Consider the following 21,282-nt stretch of genomic DNA (forward strand, 5'->3'; position numbering starts at 1 on the left):
CCTTCTTAGAGATGAGACTTCCCTTTCAGGTGTGCAACATAGAAACAAATAATTAAGGTAAACAGCTACTGTCTGCTGCAATGGGGGAAGGCTGATGCAGTTCACAGGAGTTCATAGAACTTCAATATTTCCTTAAAGTGTACATTAGCTGCCCTAGAGGTCTTCTTTGAGATGGGAGGGGGGGTTGTTTTTCAGCTGTGCAGTACAGTAGCTAATAAATGCTTTTAAAACTAACAAACTTCCTTATGAAATCATATCAAATTCTTTAACAGCATAGCTGTGCAAACTTTCTTACTAAAACGTCCTAAATCCTTTTGAAAGTGTATAGCTATTCATGCAAAAGGGCAGGCAGGCATATCCACTGCAGATTGGTCAAAAATCAAAGTTATGAATGATGTTGGAATGGATGAAGGAAAAACATTGGTTCACAGGAAATTCAGCACTGAATCACAGTATTATAGTCTCAAAATATTATCCTTTTCTAACTTTTATACTCACATGTATTCTTTAGGGGGAAATTCAGACGATAATCAAAAGTTGAACCCAGACAACTCTTCAGGAGCTGACATATGCAAAAGTATATACAACTCACTGCAAACTTTACTTTCAAAATGGTGACTATTTCTTATTGGTACTTTTCCTGGAGAAGAGAAAATGTTGGATGAGTGGAAGTGTTTCATTACCATACCTGCATAAAGTCTGGAACATAAACAACCTCAAATTCTACAAACCTGTGTTGGTACGCAGGTGGATAATGTTTCTGAAAGGGATCTGCCTTCACAGTTATCTAGATATCTTGGTGAATAAGGAATTTTTACTAGTAAACCAATATCCACTATGTAAATATATGCAGTGTATTTTTTTAATCTGTAGAAGATTAAACAACATATATTCGTAAGCATCAGCTTGCAAGAATCCAGTGGACTGAATGAAAAAAAAAAGGCTGACAATTATAAACTCTTTGGTTCCTATGTTCATAGGTAAGTAATAAGGCTAGCTACCTTTGCAGGCTGTTTTATATCTAGCCATTTTCCCTTTTTGTGCTCAAAATAACCTCTTCTATTTGGTTATAGATTGGCCTTACCCATCCCATGGTCAATAATTATATATTATATTATTATATATTACTCCTAATGAGAATAACTGGGATCATATCATAGATAATCTGAAGGGACCCATGCATGGGGTAAAGCATTTAGGAGGTTCCTGTGTCTATTTACTGTACAGGGGGAAGTCCTGGGATACGTTTTCTGTTTTCTAACCATAGATCTAAGTTGCAGTTGAAAATGGACAAGAATGAACTTTGTTTTATGTGGACAGGGATGCTGCTCCACAACAGCAGTATCATCCGCAAGATACACCTGTCCCTCCAAACTGTTCTGTTTATGTTGCAGAAGAGGTTTAGAGCCTTGACTTGCTGATGTGTAGTAAATTCATCAGTAATGGATCCAAGGATGCCTTGTGTGCCAGACAAAGGTCACCTTTTAGCAGTCTGTAGGATATCGAGTATAGTGATTAAAAAAAGTACAATACAATGACATCCCTAGATCTAGACACAATCCCTTTGCTTATAAACTGTGCAATGTAGAAGGACTTTCTTGCCACAATAGAACACATATTGGTCAAACATTAGGTCACTGTCCACATCTGTTCCCAAATCTTGAACAACTGGGTCAGCGCTTAGGGATATATTGTCAATGTAGTAGTTCCCTGGGTAGATCGCTTCTCACAGGATACAATAATGCAGTTTGGCATTTAGTTTTAGTTCATGATTTTGGTACACGTTGTTTATTTGAGACAAACCTGCCTGCAGTTTGGCTAAGTAATTTAGGGGTTCGATGACTGCTCCTAGATTGCAGTCATCTGGAGACTTAGTCAGCCAGAGCCCTTTGATATTGGCTTTTACTTCAGGAGAGGTCCCAGTACTGAACTCTAAGGGACACCACTGGTGAATGGTGTCTTTGTGTTGGTAACTTCCCTGTTTTGATTATCTGTGCCCTGTCTGTGAGCCAGTTGGCAATCCAGCAGGTGGCATAGGTACTATATAATAATGGTAATAATGATTAATAATAATAATAATAATAATAATAATAATAATAATAGTAATAGTGGTACTGTTGACCACTCTGTTCATAAGAGCATTTCAAATTCAGGCTGCACCTGGGTCAGATATTACTGATTATGGATTGCTGATCCATGCAGGAGGACAACAATGTTGTACTAGAAACTTCCTTGCTTGCTATTTTTATTGGTTCATAGGCAAACACTAATCCATCTGTCTGCAGACTATTACAAGTCTAGTCAATAACCAGAGGTTAGTATCAAACCCTGTACCTTGCATCTATCTGTGAGGTAAAAACCTTAACCATTAATTATAAATGTTTGCCCTGTATTTCTTTAATGTGGTTGTTTACAGTAAATACATTATAATCTTTGGGTTTTATCATTTTGGGTTGCATGTGTCTGATACCTTTGTTTAGAATAAATATATAGCTGTTGCATTTTGTTTTAATGACAAAAATTATGAGATCTATTGATGCTTGACCAAAGTAATTATACTAAATTAAGAAAATTATAGTGCTCTTAATTCATTATACTGGCATATAGTTTTCGCTTACTTGAATATAATCATTATGTGACCTGTATTTGTAATAAGAAATACTACGTTACGTCTAACTGAACCATACTTTGTAAAATTATAATAGTGAAAAGTATTTCCTTCTTGTAATTGCAGAATAGAAATTGTTAGTTGCAAGGAAATGTTTTGTCCCTGGATACTTTTGTGGAAGGGTTCTCAACTCAGAGAGTCTACCTAGTTAATAAAAATGAAATGAATAAATTAAATTGTTAATTACTTTTGAGTTTTATCATGTGATATTTTCAGTTAAAATAAAGTCATTTGAGATGTTTCTGCATGGGGCTGATGCTTTAGTTATGTCTTAATATTGTACAACATATGCCTGATTAAAGTATGCAAGTGCATAAGGCTTCTCGGGTATTACTTTCTTTTATTAATCCTCGACCTGTTTTCTGGCAATATTTTATACTCTTATGGCTACTTCACAACATCATGCCAGCTTTTGACTACAGAAGTTTTTAAAGCAGTGCCATCATTAGTTTTTATATGAGAAGCATCATTTATGACAATAAGGATGATTAAAACACAAAACTACAATGCATTTTTTTCTTTTAAATAAAGTTTTGCTCCTGACTACTTCATGTGTTTATTTAAACATCATTGCATCCAGGAAGATACATACATGTAATTACATCAGAAACTGCTCACATGTACATTATGTGCCACCATATTTTGTAAACTCACATACCTGTCATTTCTGTGACTGCCAAAATATTAAGGCTATTTTCATACAACTTGATGGGAAAAGTCTAAAAAGGAAAATCTGCATGGATTTTTAAAAAAGTTTTTCACTCAGATTCAGGAAGAATCTCAGTGCTGGAGCTAACAGCTGCGACCAAAATGAGCTGTTTCTGGGATCATAAAAAATAAGACTGAGAGACATGTTAGCTATAATGTGGAAAGACCTCATTATCTGCTTATTTGCATGCCTCTGAATTGTGTGGTGTTATTCCCTCATGGTAATCAGCACTTTCATGTAGTAATCAACTCTGGTGGCCCATGCATCGCATTGACACAGGAACTCCCTTAGTCATTTTGTCACACACACATGCACTCATTTAAGCACACACACACACACACACACACACACACACACACACACACACACACACACACACACACACACACACACACACACACACACACACACACATTACCTGTTCACTAATGTACAGAATGTGATGTATTTTTTATTTTCCTCCTACACATCATAAATCACAGATGAGTACAGTTTGTCAATAATGCCAGACATTGTAGATTGTGATGGCATACCCATTGCAGTGTTAACTGCTTGTGTGACACAGACTAACATAGCTCCCTAGTGCCACCTAGTGTTCCTTCTGTCTTTGTCCAAAAGTCTTGATCATGGCCCTTTAGAGGTATATCAGTCCACCCCACACACAGACACACTCCCATCCCGCTTAGCAGTCTCCGAGGGGAATTTAATAAAGCCTACACAGACTTATTAGCCATGTAGACACAGTGGCATGGTGCTTACACAAAAGTAGCAGTAAAGGGAGCTGAGGCATGCATGACTGTGTAAACACGGAAGTGTCCGTGGCATGCAAACCACCTCATAAGCAGGTGAATGCATGCAAATGAGGCAGGTAGAGCAATCCAGCAAGCAGATAGGCAGTCATGCATACCCCGTGTTGGTGTCCATAATGTACACGGAAAAATTCTGTGCACAGGAAGGAAAAATGATACTGGGGCTGTAAAAGTGCAGTTACAGTGACAGGCATAGTAAAGAGGACACAGATATGTGCAAATATAACTACTGTGTGTCCAAAACCATATGGAAATAATGTAAAATAATGATTTTTTAATACCCTGGATATGTTTGTGTGGCATGCTACAGAATTTGTGAGTATGAAATAGTAATGCATTAGACAATCCTGTGTGAAGTATGTACAATGTAGGACTGCTGTGTTTGCTAATGAGGCAGGGCGTGAATCCATGTCATTATCAGGTACTGTGCATAGATCAGTATGCAAATGAGCTGGGGTTACTGAATAGCACAAATGGGTATCTGTGTCCACAGATCCCATCCATGGAGGCACAGAACCATGTTGGTGTCCACAGAAGAGGTAGCTAACATTAAAAGGGGGTCTGTCCACAAACTTTTAAGCTCATTGGAGCTCACTCAGCTCAGTGGCACCTGTTTGTGCAGAGTGCCACTCGGTTGAGCAGGGGTGTGTGTCTGGTGACTGCTAAGCTTTGTTTGCCTTAGGAGCACATGTTTCAGCAAGTTTGAGAATGCTTGCTTGGCACGCAGCTGTGCTGAGTGTGATCTGCCATGGGAGCATGTTTGCTCACTGCTAAACTTTGTTTATCTGTGCGGCATGGGTTTGCACAACAAGCCTCTGCACTCAGCAAGGAAGGCTGTCAAAAAAAATTGTCTGAGAAAGCCAATGATTTATTAAGTACTGATGAGCCATGCTTCACTTAAACTAAGGCCATTAAACCCCTTAATGATGTACTTGGCAGGTGGGATGCATCACAGCCAGCCAATCACACAGAGTACACCTACAGCAGAGCATTATAAAGTATGCATAGACCCTACAATCTGATTTTTCCCCATACTCTGCACCATTGGAGTACAGACTTGGGAATTCTAACCTACAGAATGCTAGGGGCTACTGCAGGTCTGCTACATATGTCTGTTCTAGATGCTGAGGTTAATGCAGCTGCTGCTGATGTGACCACAGGCCTAGGCTGAGAAGGAGAAGAGAGTTCAAGCCCAGGGTAACCTACCAGGAGCTACATGAGCTGGAGATTGTAGAGTGCTACAGGGTGGACAGGGACAGACTACAACAATGAAAACACACAGGATCAGCACCAGCATCTCCAACTTTATTAAGGTTACTGCGATCTGGTACCTCGGCAATTCACCGTTAAGGATCAAAGTAACACAATGCACAACTTTTTTTAATATCCAAGCAAACAGCAATTAATTAAACAATTAATAATGATGCAAAATCCAATTAAATAATTAAACAATTAAGCATTATGAATCACAGCAACAAAATCCCTGCAAACAAAAACTTCCAATACATTAGTATCAAGCATTATAATTATAAATATTTTATATTTTACAAACTTTTACCTTTAATATTTGTATACTTAAATCTAAACACTTTACATCTAAACATTTATTTCCTGATTTAAACCTAAGGAAAATAGAGTCCGATATTTAAAAATTAACTTAGCTTCCAACTCCAAAATTTTCTTATAAAGTCACCCCCTCTAGGTAAGAAAGGTTTGACAGGTACACAATAACAAAGCCCAGAATCAATACCACCATGTATATCAATGAAATTCTTAGCTACAGGATTCTTAATGTTCTGATTTCTGACATCTCCAAGATGTTCAAAAATATGGACTTTCACCCTACACTTTGTCTGGCCCACATAGCATTTGGACCTGGAACAATTACAACCTAAAATGTATACAACACCAGTGGAATTGCAATTAAAGGAGTGCCTAGCAGCAAACTGCCTGCCATTAATACTATGGCCTGATAAATTCCTAACCCTGGGACATACACTGCAGTGACCACAAGAAAGCATGCCACAAGGCAAACGTGTCATACTTCTGGGCACAAATTCATAATTTAAAATCTCCTTTAAGTTTTTGCTTCTACTAAACGAGAATGTAACAAACATTGGAAATAAATGACCAATATTTTCATCTTCAGTTATTATATACCAGAATCTTCTCAATACATTAACTAAATTTTCTGAGAAGGGTGAAAACCTGGTAACAAAATATATCTTTTTACGATCAACAGGGAGATCCAACCTCTCAACTAAATTTCTTCTTTTTTTTTATATGCCTTCAGTGTTATACCCCTAAGTATGCATTGTTTAGCACATCGAATCTGATCCTCACTATACCTGTTTTTAATCTCATCTCAACCTGATCTAGTTCCCCCATTTTCAAACTATCACCACTAGTATGGTCAAAGATCCTTTTGAGCTCCCCATAAGGTAAGGAGTCCAACAAATGCCCAGGATGCATACTAGTGGCATGCTAAAATATATTTACTGCCTTTTCCTTTTACTACAACAGCTCTGCTGCCCTCAACTCAGACCCAGAGCCAACAGAGGGGAACTCATCCCGGTGGAAACAAAGGTATGTGTAGCCCTTAGGATACTAGCTACAGATACTTTCCAAAGTCCAACTTGGGACATGATGGGGGTCTCACAGGCATCTGCTTCCAGGGTACTCCACCAGTTCCTGGATGCCATGCTACCACATGACAGTGAGCACATTTATCTTCCCCATATCCCTGGGGAGACGGCCAGGGGTATGTGACTCTTCTACCATGTAGCATTCTACCCTGAAGTACCGGGTGTCATAGATTGCACTCATGTATACATTAAGGCACCACCCAGTGAGGAGGGTAGAATCTATGTCAACCACAAGTGGTACCACTCCATCAACTGCCAGGTTATGTGCAATGCCCAAGGGGTTATCATGAATATATGTGCTGACAGCCCTGGCAGTTATCATGACTCTCATAGCTGGCATGCATCACAGCTGTACCAGATGTTTGCTAGGGGGGGACATCCCACACAACCATTTACTTGGAGATGCTGGCTATGCACTGGAACCATGGATGATGACACCCATCAGAAATGCACACCCACCCAACAAAGAATGCCATAATGAGGCACACACACAAACCAGGAACATCATAGAACATGTGTTTGGGCTGTTAAAGTCATAGTGCCTGCATCTCAGTATATCTGGTGGAGCCTTGCAGTACTCTCCAGCCACATGTGCATAGATCTTTACAGTATGGGCTATGCTATACAATATGATCCTGTGGAAACAGCTACAACAGGATCAGCAAAGGAAAGGGATGCACAGCCCTTACCAGTGCCTAGGTCACCACAGCAGCACCCATAGGGTGACTCAGAGGAAGAACCCCACTGAGGCTGTCCCTGTAGGCAGACATAGGTGTGCTCAATATGCCCTGGTCTTGGCCAAGAGAAAACACATAGCACATGAACTGACAATCTAGGGCCCTAGAGACTGACACCGTACTCCAACTTGCATACATATCAGTAAAAATGATGCTAGTCAGGCCATACAACCTATACCACACCATGTATTGGCTGTGGACTGCCTGCATCAGGCAGAGTCAGCTCCAAACTACAGGTCTGTCAACTGCTGCATTCGCAAGGTAAGTCACTATCCTGTACACCACTTGTAAGGGGTACTACAATATGGTAGCATATGTATGGACCTGCTGCATGTATACAAGGGAATATAGTGGGCTATATATGGTGTGCTACTGGGCTACTTGCAGAGATCTATAGTGGAATACTGGTCTACTTGTAATATCTACGAGCCACTTGGAACAACAGGTATTCTGTTCACTAGTATGTGGCCCCATAAGAGCCACTAGGCCACATGGCTAGAAACTCCATGACAGTAGTCCAGGGAGATGACAAACAGTGGGGTCACTGGACAGTTGCATGACTGTCTATGCCAGTGGAGTATAGGCTGGTCATCCCCCACCCCAAACACATCAGTGCTGCCATACAACTGCTGTAACATTTAGTCTACAATGATATACCAGCAGACCAGAAAATGACCCTATCTGTCTTGTGGCCTGTGTGTCTCAGTGGGCCATGGGCAGTAGCATGTGTAATGGTGCTGATGGTTCAAATCTGGTAGCATCTAATATCTTTTGCATGTGATGCACTCATATGGAGGTAGTCCCACAGACTGTCATAACCCCTCAATCTGTTACTGCAAGAAAGCTGGACAAAGCCAGAGTGAATGGGGGCAAAAAAGGCCATACCTACAGACAGACATTATACAGGCTCCGAGTAACCTAGCAGGTGGCTAGTTTAATACCAGGCTGCAACAAGTCAGATTAACTGCAGGATGTAAAGGCCATCAGTTTAATGTGTCAGTAGGTACAGAAGTCAGGAACTGATGTAGAGTATAGCACCAGGAAACCACAAATGTATGAGGAACACAGCAGAGATATGGGGCGAAATGCTGGACATTCTGCAAAAGACATGTACAGGGAGAGGTATGCAGACTGTCACCCTGTGTGTGCTGTTTCACTATGTATCCCAGTCACATCATACCTCTCAACCTCTGACAGCAGGAAATCTGTTGAAATAAAGTGAATAAAAGTGGGACCAAGGCCCACAACTTGGGACAGGTTTTAAATAATTGTTCCTACAAACACAGACTGTAGATAGAATAACAGGTCCTGCATTCGCATGACTCTCCTGCTGTGCATGAAGTCTGAAACTCAAATATCTGTCAGTATTAATTTACTTCAGTCTTGACTGATTTGCCACTAATTTGCCAGAAAACAACAATGGTTATGTGAAATGGGCCAATAATATGCAGCAAGAGTCTGGACAGTCTCTATAGTTCTGAAGTTTGAGTCACATACTAAGGTCAGCAAACAGCCAGGGAATGCCTTGGACAATATCAGGTAACTGCAGTACTGTGGTAACAGGTGCAGCAGCCAATGGCCTGCAGCACACAATAGTCCCAGACTGGAGTACAGGTAGCTCTGTCCTGGAGTCACCTTGTAAGTACTGACAATCACACTGGGATACTCCTACACTTAGCTAAATTGAGCCCAAGTCTGTTGCCTCCACCGCCCAAAGACCTGCTATGTGGAAATATGTCTGCACAGACATACAGCTACATATACATCTGTCTCTCCCTATCCCCATCATGCTTGATTAGTGTCTCTATCAGTATGTCACACACACACACACACACACATATATATATATATATATATATATATATATATATATATATATATATATATATATGTGTGTGTGTGTGTGTGTGTATATAGAACTATATAAAGTACAATGATACATAGACTCCACACATACATCTACAGAACTCATTTACATTACTGACACACACAATAACATTTAAGGAGACAACCCTGTTATACAGATTGTGCTAAATATGGGCAGGGATGTATGAGTGTTCCCACATACCCGTGAATGCTGGGGTTAGCTGCACATACACATCACAACAGCTGTCCGATGGCACCAGACCAAGGCTGCAACAGTACATAATCCACTCACGCAGAGAATCCTGAGCCTGCAGCCTGTCACCCTGCAGACAGACATAGGTACGCAGGTGGTGTAATGTACAATGGGTGCAACACATTCCTTGGACAGGCCATATTGTCCCTAGCCACGTGTCTGCCTATCAAACTACAAACAGCCACATATGACCAGGCTGGGAAGTGTACACACATAGCAGGTATATTACCAAGTATTCCACCCCTAGGACACTAGATACAATAACAGTACCAAGCAGTATCACTCTACAGGCTACACATGCTAACACAAGACCACTTTGTGTAGTCCACAAGTACTGTGCCTGCATCACCATATATGACAGACATAACCTGTGGTGCATACGATAGGTATTATGAGCTGTAGTGTTTAATACTAGTTAGGTAAGAGTTCTAATCTCACATCCTCCAAGTCTACATGTACCAATATATCCCCTCACATCTCTATGGACGTCCTCATATGGCCTATCTCCATGAAATGATATACATTTTCTGGCCCTGTGACAGGCTGATGGCCTCTAAATTCCCTCCCCTGCAAGACCTGTGAATGTCATCCACCTTAAGAGCACACTGGCTGACTATCTAACAACAAGTAAACTCTGTTGTGCATGTGATAAGTACTATAAGCTATAGTGTGTAATACTAAATATGTAGGCATTTTAATCTAACATCATCCAACTCTATGTGTGTGTGAATACGTTATCATGTATCACTTCATACAAGCCACTATGAGCTATCTCTGTGCAATGGTTATGCATTTTATGCCCACTGGCTTCAACATTGGCTTCCATTACAAGGCCTACTGATGTCATCCATCTTAAGAGCACTGGCTGACAGTGTATTATCAGATAAACAGTGTGGCACATGCAATAAGTACTGTAAGCTGTAGTTTGTAATACTAAATAGGTAAGGGTTCAAATCTCACAATAGGCAACTTTCTGTGTGTGTGCTTGTGTGTGTGTGCATGTGTGTGTGTGCATGTGTGTGTGTGTGTGTGTGTGTGTGTGTGTGTGTGTGTGTGTGTGTGTGTCTCCTTGCATCAGTACAGAAATGTTTATCTCTCTATAATGCTTATACATTTTAAGGCCCTGTGACTACCTGATGGCCTCTACAGTGGCCTCCTTTACAAAGCTTGCTGATGTCATCCACATTAACAGCACTGGCTGAGAGTGTAATATCAAGTAATTTCTGTGGCTCATACAATAGGTACAGCAAGCTATAGTGTATAGTATTAGATAGGTAGGGGTTCTAATCTCACATCAGCCAAGTATACATATATACATCTGTAGTATTGTATACATGTCCATACAGGCTATCTCTGTGCAATGGTTATGCATTGTAGGGTCTAAGACTAGCTACTAACCTCTAAATGCCCTCCTCTACAAGGCATGTTAATGTCATCCACCTTAAGATTACTAGCTGACAATATAATATGAGAAAAACTCCGTGGTGCATGCGATAAGTACTGTGAGCTATAGTGTGTCATAGTAGACAGGTAGGGTCTTTAGTCTCATACCAGCCAACTGTTTGTATGTGTGTGTGTGTTGGCATAGATATAGCCCATTGTATCACTACCGACATGTCTTTCTAAGTATAATGAAATGAGCGTTTTCAATCACAATTTTAAATTTATGGGCTTGGAACAAATCAGCCTTGGACATAGGATGGGGAATATTAAAAATCTAACTGAAAAAAGTGAACTTGGATAATAAAGCTTAGAGCTGAAAAAGGACTAGGTCTTAATGGTAACATTTCTATGAGATGTGCACTGGAAGCAATGGGCTTACCTCATAAATAGCCCTAGGCGCATGTATATTAGGTTATATAGAAATTGTAACTAACACATATGGAATAAATCTAGCCTTTCCTCTATTAGGACTGTTATATAGGTATGTCTATAAGTAACCCATATATGGTTTAGTTATGTTCATTTACTGTTGAATATGTCTGTATGTATATATATGGATCTATGGCTAGGTTTGTATGAACATATAACAAAGATTAAATTGTTGATAAGACCATTTATCTTATTTTCTGCTCAAATATTTTTGGTCAAGCATTAAGTTTAGGCATATTTTTGTTTTAAATTAATATATATATTTTTTACATTATTTATTTATTTTACATTTGTTGGCCAGGAATGTCTGTCTGAGCTGAAGCCCTTTTTCAGCAGAGACCCAGGGAGAAAAGCTCCAGTAAATAGATATAACAATTTGTAATTATAATATATAATTATTCTGTGTTTTATAGTAGAATTTAATATGCTTATATTATAGATAGTGCTGAGGACATATGGCTATGACTATATAGTTTGTGTTTTTATATGATGTGGAGTGTTGTTTGAATTAGTGTACTGGTCTCTTTGTATAAAATAATCTGTTTAGTTGGCTGCTGTCTATTTGATGGGGTTGGAAAGATGTTTCTCAGGATGTAGTGAAGGAATTTATGGAGGGCGATGGTCAATGGATTGCTGCTGTGCAGGTGGGTACACATCTGTAGCATACATTTTTAGATTCATTTATGTTTAAGGTATGCAAGTCATTTGGATCTATAACATGCAGTGATTATTCCTATTTCGTGTATTATGGGGGAACAATGTAATCAGTATATAGCTTTTATATAGCTGATTACTTGGCCATTTTTGAATGAACAGACATAGCGTGATGACATCACTTTATTAACGTAGTCGCGAGGGACCAACAGAGTGGGTGCATTGGCGCAGTCAAGAAATGGATATGTACAGCAAAGGAAAGCCTGTCTCATACTATTTTGGCTCGCTATGTGGATTTTGATAATGATGGGTGGATGTTACGATTATATAAATGAAAAGGTATAGATTATATTTTATTTCTTTATGAAAGGAATGAGTCTGAAGTTTATTTAATATGATCTTCACCTTTTCGAAGGGCTGAAAAGTGTTTTAACTGGAAGATAAAATCTTACTCTAGCTGTATGGAGTCCTTGATTTAAAAGGACTCTGATGTAATAACAATATTTGTATGAGCTGACTTAGAAAGAAAGTACAGAGATATACTTGATTATGCTAGTTTCTAATAATACATAAGGTGAGTAAGCCATGTGACTTGCAATTTAAATGTGAAATGAGTGCCCGATTGTTTTTAAAACTTAGTTTCATGGCAAACTTCTATTACTGTCATGCTATATATGAGAAAGCAGTTTGACAATGTGATTGTTGTTATTTTGACCTGCATAAGGTAACAACTGATGACGCTCATTAGTTAAGGGGCATTTATGTAGCATAATGATTTGCTAAAAGAAATGTTTGAATTTAATGAGTGGGAGAGAATGTATATATAAATTTGTTTGGTCTTTTATGAATGTTTGTTTGTACATGATCTGATGAAGCCATGATTTGTGGTGAAAGTGCTTACCTAGAAATAAATGTGTTTTTGATTTTATTGGATGGTATTTCAAGTTGTGCTTCAGTGTACCATTGCTGTCTTTTGCTGCTTTGTTTGTATATTACAAGTGGACCTGTTTACCTGCTGGGGAATACTCTATTTTGGACTATTTCTATGCAATGGTTATGCATTTTGCAGCCCTGTGACAAGCTCCTATTGCCCTCCTCTACATAGGCATAACTGCTGACTGCCACCATCCAGGTCTGTACGTTAGAAAACCCAGGTGACTTGTATTAGGGGTAGCAGACCTTGTCACAAAGTATGAATGCATAATTACACTGGCTGCCCCCATTGTCCCAGACATGCCCTTCTACACTTATGCACATAGAGAACCATGCACGAATACTGCTGACATCATATTTCTGCTGTGCTGCCATGCCATCCTGTGCCTCTGTACTGCCATGTGACCATAGTATAATCACTCAAACCTCCGCAACAGAAACATACAGAGGTCCATGATATACCTGTCATTCTGTCACACTACTGCCAGTGTAACATTATGCAACTAAGATATACAAAAGGTTTGCTGTGTAATCATAACACATGCCAGCATGCAGTACCTGTCATGCCCCACAACACCTGCCATGACATAACAATACTGCACTACACAAGTACATAGAAAGTAATGTAGTCACCCTGTGCATCAGACACATAGTTGCATGTCCCTGCATCAATGGTGCAGATGGCAGGGAAGTGGCACAGGTATCATCCCATGCACAGAGTGTGGGGGGTGCCAGAGGCTTAGGCTGTGCCATACAGTTGACAGCATGTGTGTGTGTGAGTCAGGAAGGTGTTCTGGTTGAATGGGCCATGGAGAGGTGTCATGTGTGTCTGTTGGTGACCTGCATGTGACAGTGATATTTGGGGTATACATGTACATAGTTAAGCCCAATGCTAGCTCTACATGTGTGTATATTGGACAGCTGTGGACCATAAATGGCAGAGTGGACAGTTCACCGTCTCTGCCCACAAATACGGGAACTCGCTCTGTCAGGCGTGGCACTGGTAGCACCATGCCCAAGGTCAGATGCAGTGCTAGTAACTGATAGTAACTGCTGCCTGCTGGGACCTTGTCCCCATGGGACTGCTCAGGACCAAGTGCCCATGGCCTCTCATGTCATGGTGTGGACAGCACACTTCCCTCTTTAGCACTGGAGGTACTGCCACTATGGGAGCATGACTGTGCATGGCCACATGGACTCTCAGCATATGGTGCTGCTGACCTATGTCCATGTGACCCATGCCCTACTCCAACCAGATGTTCCAGCACAGACAATGTGCAGGCAAAGACAGACACTACCTCAGCCCACCGTCTGTCCACTAGATCAGTGAAATGATCCATGGCATCATCAATGCAGTGGAGGCAGTCATAGATGTCAGACTGTACTGCATCCATAACCCTGAGCATCTGTCTGGTGTTGTGTTCACATACCTGTGCCTCTATGACAGACAGAAACATGTGGTGACTGACCCGAGATTGATACCTGTGACAGGAGGTGGATGGACAGCAGTCCTCCTTTGGGCACCCCTGTCAATCTGCTTGGTGGGACCTTACCAGCTGTCTGACTATGGCCAGTGTCTACACTCATTGATGCCATAGTTGTCACACTGTTCTGTTCAATGTTGCAGATGTTTGACTGTCTAATATCTGTGGCCTCTGGGGACTGGGTATGTGTGGGCATACTAACTGTGTGCAGGGACAATAGGGGCAGAAGAGGGATGTTAACCTCTTGAACAGATTCAGCCCCCAACAACCCCACCTGTGCCTCAATATAGCCACCATCATTGTCAGAGTCTGATGGGACACTGACATCCAGATGTGAGGGGGGCAGACTCCAATCCCCCATTCACCTGTGAGGAGGATGACAAAATATGTACACTATTACCTGCACTATTATGTATGGTAATCCACACAGACTCATACAGATGAGGAGCCACACCTGCATTATCGGTCCCACATCTTCTCATCACTGATCTCATGCACAACACACAAACACATAACAACATACACAGACAAAACAGACCCTTTATAACATGCACTTCAGCTACATTCAGTGACAGTTGCCAGTACAATACACCTGTGAGGTATGCGATATGACAGTGTATGTGATAGAACTATACATAATACCCAGTACACCTATCCTGAGAATACTATGCCTGCTGTAGTATCACCTATGCAAGTATGTACCATCTCCCTATAGTGTGTGAACAGGCATCTTGGAGTAATTGCCTCCTGTAGAGCAGGCTGCATGCTTGTGCATGACTATAAGTGCAAACGTGTTAATGTTTGTACAAATACACAGCTGTGAGTACCCATTGTATGCACTGTTGTTAACTGTTCCAAAATGGAACATATAACTGTTCTACTCTAGCTAAGCATAACAGTTGTGCCTTCTGCAAAATGGCAGTCCTTAACATTCATAGGGTATATATAATCCGTAAAACAAAAGTATCACAAATACCAGGTACAGGACCACAGACTTTGGCTATACCTGACAGACCTATGAAAAGGTGAGGGTGAGGGATTGTCAGCAATACCCAATGTTGCAGTGTTAGAAGGTAATATGTGCATATATCCACATGTACAGTAGTTAATGTGATACTGCCCACATTGCTGACATTCTGAGAATGTGTGCACAACTGTGCATTAAAACAGCCCACCCCATGCTGACAGACTTGACACCCATGTACTGGTATGCAGAGCCTGCCACAATGACTGATACAGTATTGCACTGGTGAACAAAGTAAGCTTACCTGGATGCTCCTTTGATGTGGACGCTGTGGCATCCACCTTCATGATGTATGGGATGATGGATGCCTGGGAGCTGGTGGTTGATTCTAGGTTTGCCAGGAATTCTTCTGTGGCTGAGAGTAATTGTTCTGTTGCAGGCACTCCACCAGTGGCAGCATGATTCCTGGCCACAGCAGCAGCATTGACCATATCTGTGGCCCGATGTCAGACCTGCTCATAGGTCCTGTCCTGTTGGCCAGTTTCATTAACTGCCCTGATAAGCTCACCCCAAAATGCAGCATGCTAGTCACAATTTTGGTGATTCTTAGATAGCAGAATGTTATGATGCAGTCTGAGGCCACCTAGGATAACAGCATTCTCTGCAGCTATGAATGGTTCATGCCTCCTGTGATACATCATTCTTGAAAGACAACAAGAGGGGAACACATTACAGTACCAGATATGTGGACATCCAGTATGTACAGACCTTGCACAACCAATATGGCCTGCACTATCCACCACTTCCTCACACATCATACCCCACAGTCTATCAACACATTACATGTGTGGTTATCACCAAGATAGTAGCAATACTGGGTATGTCCCTGTGTGCCATGACAGATTCAATTGTATGTCTCTATACCCATCAGTCTACTGTGGTGTGTCCCCTATGGGCAAGGTCTCACTAATATGTCATACAGCCACTGCCAGACAAATAGCTGTGTGATATTACAACTATATTGGTACAGTCATGCAACATCAATGTGCCACGATGACAGACAGCAATGCAAATCTGCTGTAGTATATGCTCCCTGTAGGCATCATACCTCTCCACTACACAGATGTTTTCAGAATGTGAACGTGTGCCTCATAGATGTGGTCCTTTTCGCACAAACATGTGAATGTCTAACAAATGGTTGGCCATTCATTGATGGGTGTTGTTGTCAGGCAATAGAAAATCTGGCTATCACATGTCAGACCCCTCAGAAAACACTTATGCTACAGTAATATCTGTTAGTCTATTCACAGTCCTATTTTGAATGGCCAATATGTATTCTCTGTCTCTGAATGTGGGCCTGTGCCCCCCCATTAATTATGGCTATGACCTGAATCCCTGTTGTAGGGGGTTGACAGGTATGTTAGCCATAGCTCTCAACTAATGAGGAATGACTGTCAACAAAACAGTGACCTAGCCAGAGTACATCAGGGATAGTCAGGAACACCTTTACAATGTCAGAACTATTTATGTGTGACACTGACAGACTGAGAGGATGTGAATTATATTATGTAGTTTGATGTTACAGGAGTGTACATCCTCACTTATTGTCACTATGTCTAACGCAGATTCCACTAGCTTTCCTACAACACCTGAGCATTGTAGGAGAGTGTAACAGGGGCAGAGCTGAGATTTGACTCAAATCAGTGACAGTTGAGAGGCATGCCTGTAGCTGTTGGACTTGGATACAGAGTATCACCAACATGTCAATACCATAGATGTACAACAGGCCTACTGTTGTACTCCCTATTCCCCATACCTCCATCCTCCCATCTGCATCCCATTATATGGGATATCTATTACATACCTGGTAGAGTGAGGTAATCCTTTTTTGAGGTGTTCCTCTGCAAATAGCTTGCAAATCCATTGTCTGTGTGAGCAAAACAACACACAAACTTGTTCCCCATAGGCAGTTGCTTGCCTTTTGTAGGTAATGCTAGCCAGGTAATTGTCTGTGCACCAATCTGTGTTGCAGACTTGCTAATTGCATCCCAAATAGCTGAGTTACACTTTCATTAGCCACTGACATGGCACACAATTGCAGTATTTAAGGCCTAAATGTAGGCTTAGGCCCCTTTCTTAGTCTTTGAGATGGACATTAGTGAGGTGTATAGAGTAGAGCATCACAAAGGGTAGGTACAAATACTGTCCACTGTTGTGATTTGTGCAGTATGTCAACATTTATGCCTGATATGTTTGGCCAGTGCACCATGACATTGTGACCATCTGGTGGTTTATTGTTAAACACTGTGGATTGAGGTCAGTAAGGAGAGAGAGAGAGAGAGAGACATGTGAGTGTCTCATGTCACACCTGTCAGAATCTGCATGTTAATGTGGTAGCTGCTATTCTATCAGCTCACTATCTTTGTAGGAGCAAACTGTTAAACGTGTCCCTATCGCTGGACCCTCCCCTTATGTCTGGTTTTGTCTGGATCTGTAGTTCTAGGGGGTTGTGAGGTATGGTTGGTCTGTAGCAGCTAGCTTAACATACAGCTGTGTATGCTCCAGGTTGCAGCTGCTGCTGCAGTCTGGGACACATAGGAGGGAGTGTGAACACTTTGGGGGTCAGCAAGCTGTATGTGTAACTGTGGCAGCAGTGCCAGCCCTGTCATTACAGCAGAGCCAGGGTAGGTGTAACAGTCCAATTGAGGCATGTGCTTAAGGTATATCTGTTATGCAACAGTGCCAATAGCAGAGTAGTAGGCAACATATAGTTAGGCTATACCAATATGTGCAGTGTATCTGTACCTGCAGACCTTTGACTTTTAAAACTGGATAGCAGATAATTCAGCAGTAGTAACTTACGGTGATGAAAAGTGCAAGACTCGGTCATTACTTCCTGTCTTCACAACAATGTAACTGATGAGTAACACACTGGATTCAAACCCAGGACTATGTGTGGCAAAGTGTTCGTTATGCAAGGCATTTAACAGACTGAAATGCTGAGTCAGTGCTAGAACAGGTGTATTTGACAAATATATGTGCAGACATAACAGGCTGTGACACACATTGTCCACATCCGTTAGTATGTGGGTGGCTGTCAAAGGCAGTTGTTCTGCAGCAGGGTCCCAGATGAACATATGCACTGTGGCATGGATGCATTAGCAAGTGTGTTTAAAGATGTTGCAGGTAAAAGAGAACATGCTATCCCAGGCCTCATGTGCTGCCATTATTAGTTATTTGGCTGCCTACTGGTGTATTTTTGCATCGGTGTCCCAGGTACACTCCCATTTTCACATTAGGTTGCTTTCAGTCTGTCAGTGGCAGTCAGTATGTATAGCTGGAAATACCTATTTTAGTCCAGATCTCTGTGGCCAAGTGGTTTAGTAGAATAGGCTGCAGTTAACAGGAGCCCGACTTCGGGAATTGGCAGGGATGATTATTTTGTACATGTGCCTATCACTGTGAGAAACACATAAAATCATTAAGGCACATTGAAGCACATTTAAGTGGGTTTGAGTGGGATTGTGCAATGCGCCACATCGAGGCACTTCGCTTAGCTCCATGCAAAACTGCTCTAAAAATTTTAAAAGAAAAGAAAAAGGAGGTGATAGGACAGTGATGAAATGGGGCAAATAAGGAGAAAAGCATATTGAAAAGCAGGTAGGGATGTGCAAGAAACATATAGGAAAGAACGATAACTTTCCCTTTCTTGTACAGCAACAGCTGTGCAGTTTGACAGATTTTGTAGATTAATTTGGACTCTCAAACCCCAAAGAGAGGGGTGAGGACAACATAAATGTATTGTCAAGCCAACTGTGCCAAATTAGTTGTGTCAGTGGACACATGTGGAAAATGGAGAGGTATGTATAAGGCAATATTTTTTTGTGGTACAGGTGCCCATTTTTTCTTTTTTATAAGGAGAGAGTGGAATGTTGGGGAAGGGATGTAGGTACATGTGGGGAGGTAAGTTGGGTAGGAGAGGATGCAATTGCAGACAGGCAACACAGCAGACAGGGGACAGCATGTGACACATGGGGGGTAAATATCTTGGATGGGGAAGGTGTTGTGGAATCTGAAAAGCATGTGCCTGCAGGCGGCAGCAGCGTGACTGAGTACCCCACCCATGGTCAGTCAACACTGCTCCTTCACTGCTCTGAAGGTGGCTGTGCTGGAGGTTGGGTACCAGGGCCAGCAGGCACCACCAAGTTGTCGGGTCTGCTGGCCCTGGTACCCAGAGCCAGAAGCCACCACCAGGTTGTCGGGTCTGCTGGCCCTGGTACCCAGGGTCAGAACGCACCACCAGGGTCAGCAGACTTGACAACCTGGTGGTGCCTGCTGGCCCTGGTAGCCAGGGCCAGCAGGCACTGCCAGGTTGTTGAGTCTGCCCTGTATCCAGGGCAGGCATTGTTCATAGCTCCTATTAGCTATCCTGCACACCATGTCCAGTAGTTGATCTTGGGTGACTGCTGCCACCCCACCACCTCTCCCAGGAGAGGAACAGGCCCAATCACCTGAGGCTGTTCCACCTGAAGATGGTGCAGGGCCAGCAGAGAGGGCACCATTAGTCTGGGTCCCAGATGAGCTGGTACCCGGTGCCAAGGCCAGCTGAGGTAGGGTAGGCACATCAGCAGGAATTGGCCTACTCTGTTGTGCTGTGATGATAGAGGTATAGCAGTGTGTATAGGTTAGTTATGAACAAAACAATTTGTTAGTAATAACAGCATGCCAGAACATTGAAAATAACCCAATCACATTTCAATGCATATTATATGAAACACAACAGTAAATAACATAGCAGTCAGTATATTAACAGCATGCCAGTAACAGTTATGGCATAAGGCCAACAACATAGGTAATTCAACAAAATGTGTTAATATGCAACCATTATAATACTTAACAATAATAAAACACATGCCCCAAAGATAAAGTTTAATGTAACAACAGATGTTAATAGTAAACCATAACCAATGGATAACAATAATAAATAATTAATCAATTTCATGCAAAACAGCTCTAATTCCACACATATTGCACAACACAGCTTCATTAGAGGTACCTTCATGCAGTTACTGGTATAGTTTGATGTTTTTATTGCACAGCAGTTGATGTGATGCAGGTGTTGCAACACAGCTGTAATTCCACAGTTATTGCAGTAGAAACTTTATTTCATTAACTTTATCAAGGTTAATGCTTTACTCTTCCCTGCTTATTGCACTACAGTTGGCGGTAATCACTTATTGCAGTACAGGTCTATGCCCACATTCATTGCAATACAATCTTTACTGTATATGCCTAATGGCAGTTAATGCTTGACTCTTTCTTGCTTATATGACTATAGATTGGAAAACACATCTGTACTCACTACACTCATGATGCAACCTGGCCAAGTGCTCAACATGTGCCTCAACATAGTCAGTTCTCTCCTCTGCTGCTGTAGGGAGAGAAGCACACCATTATGCATACCTGTCTATCAGACATTCAGATTAGGTACTGGTAAAACAATGGTATCAGTACTTAGAAACTTGTAAGGCATTCCCCACCTGAGCAACTTGGACCCAGATGGCCAAGAGATCCCCTTTCTGACACTTCAGGTCATCATAGTGGTAACAGACCTGCTCACCTGTGCAGGGGATATGTGTCTCACTGTTGAGCTGATGTGCCAGACAGTTCCAAGCCTCCACCTTGCAC

This window comes from Protopterus annectens, chromosome 2.part0 (assembly GCF_019279795.1).
Source record: "Protopterus annectens isolate FY-2018-M chromosome 2.part0, PAN1.0, whole genome shotgun sequence".
Lineage (NCBI taxonomy): Eukaryota > Metazoa > Chordata > Ceratodontiformes > Protopteridae > Protopterus > Protopterus annectens.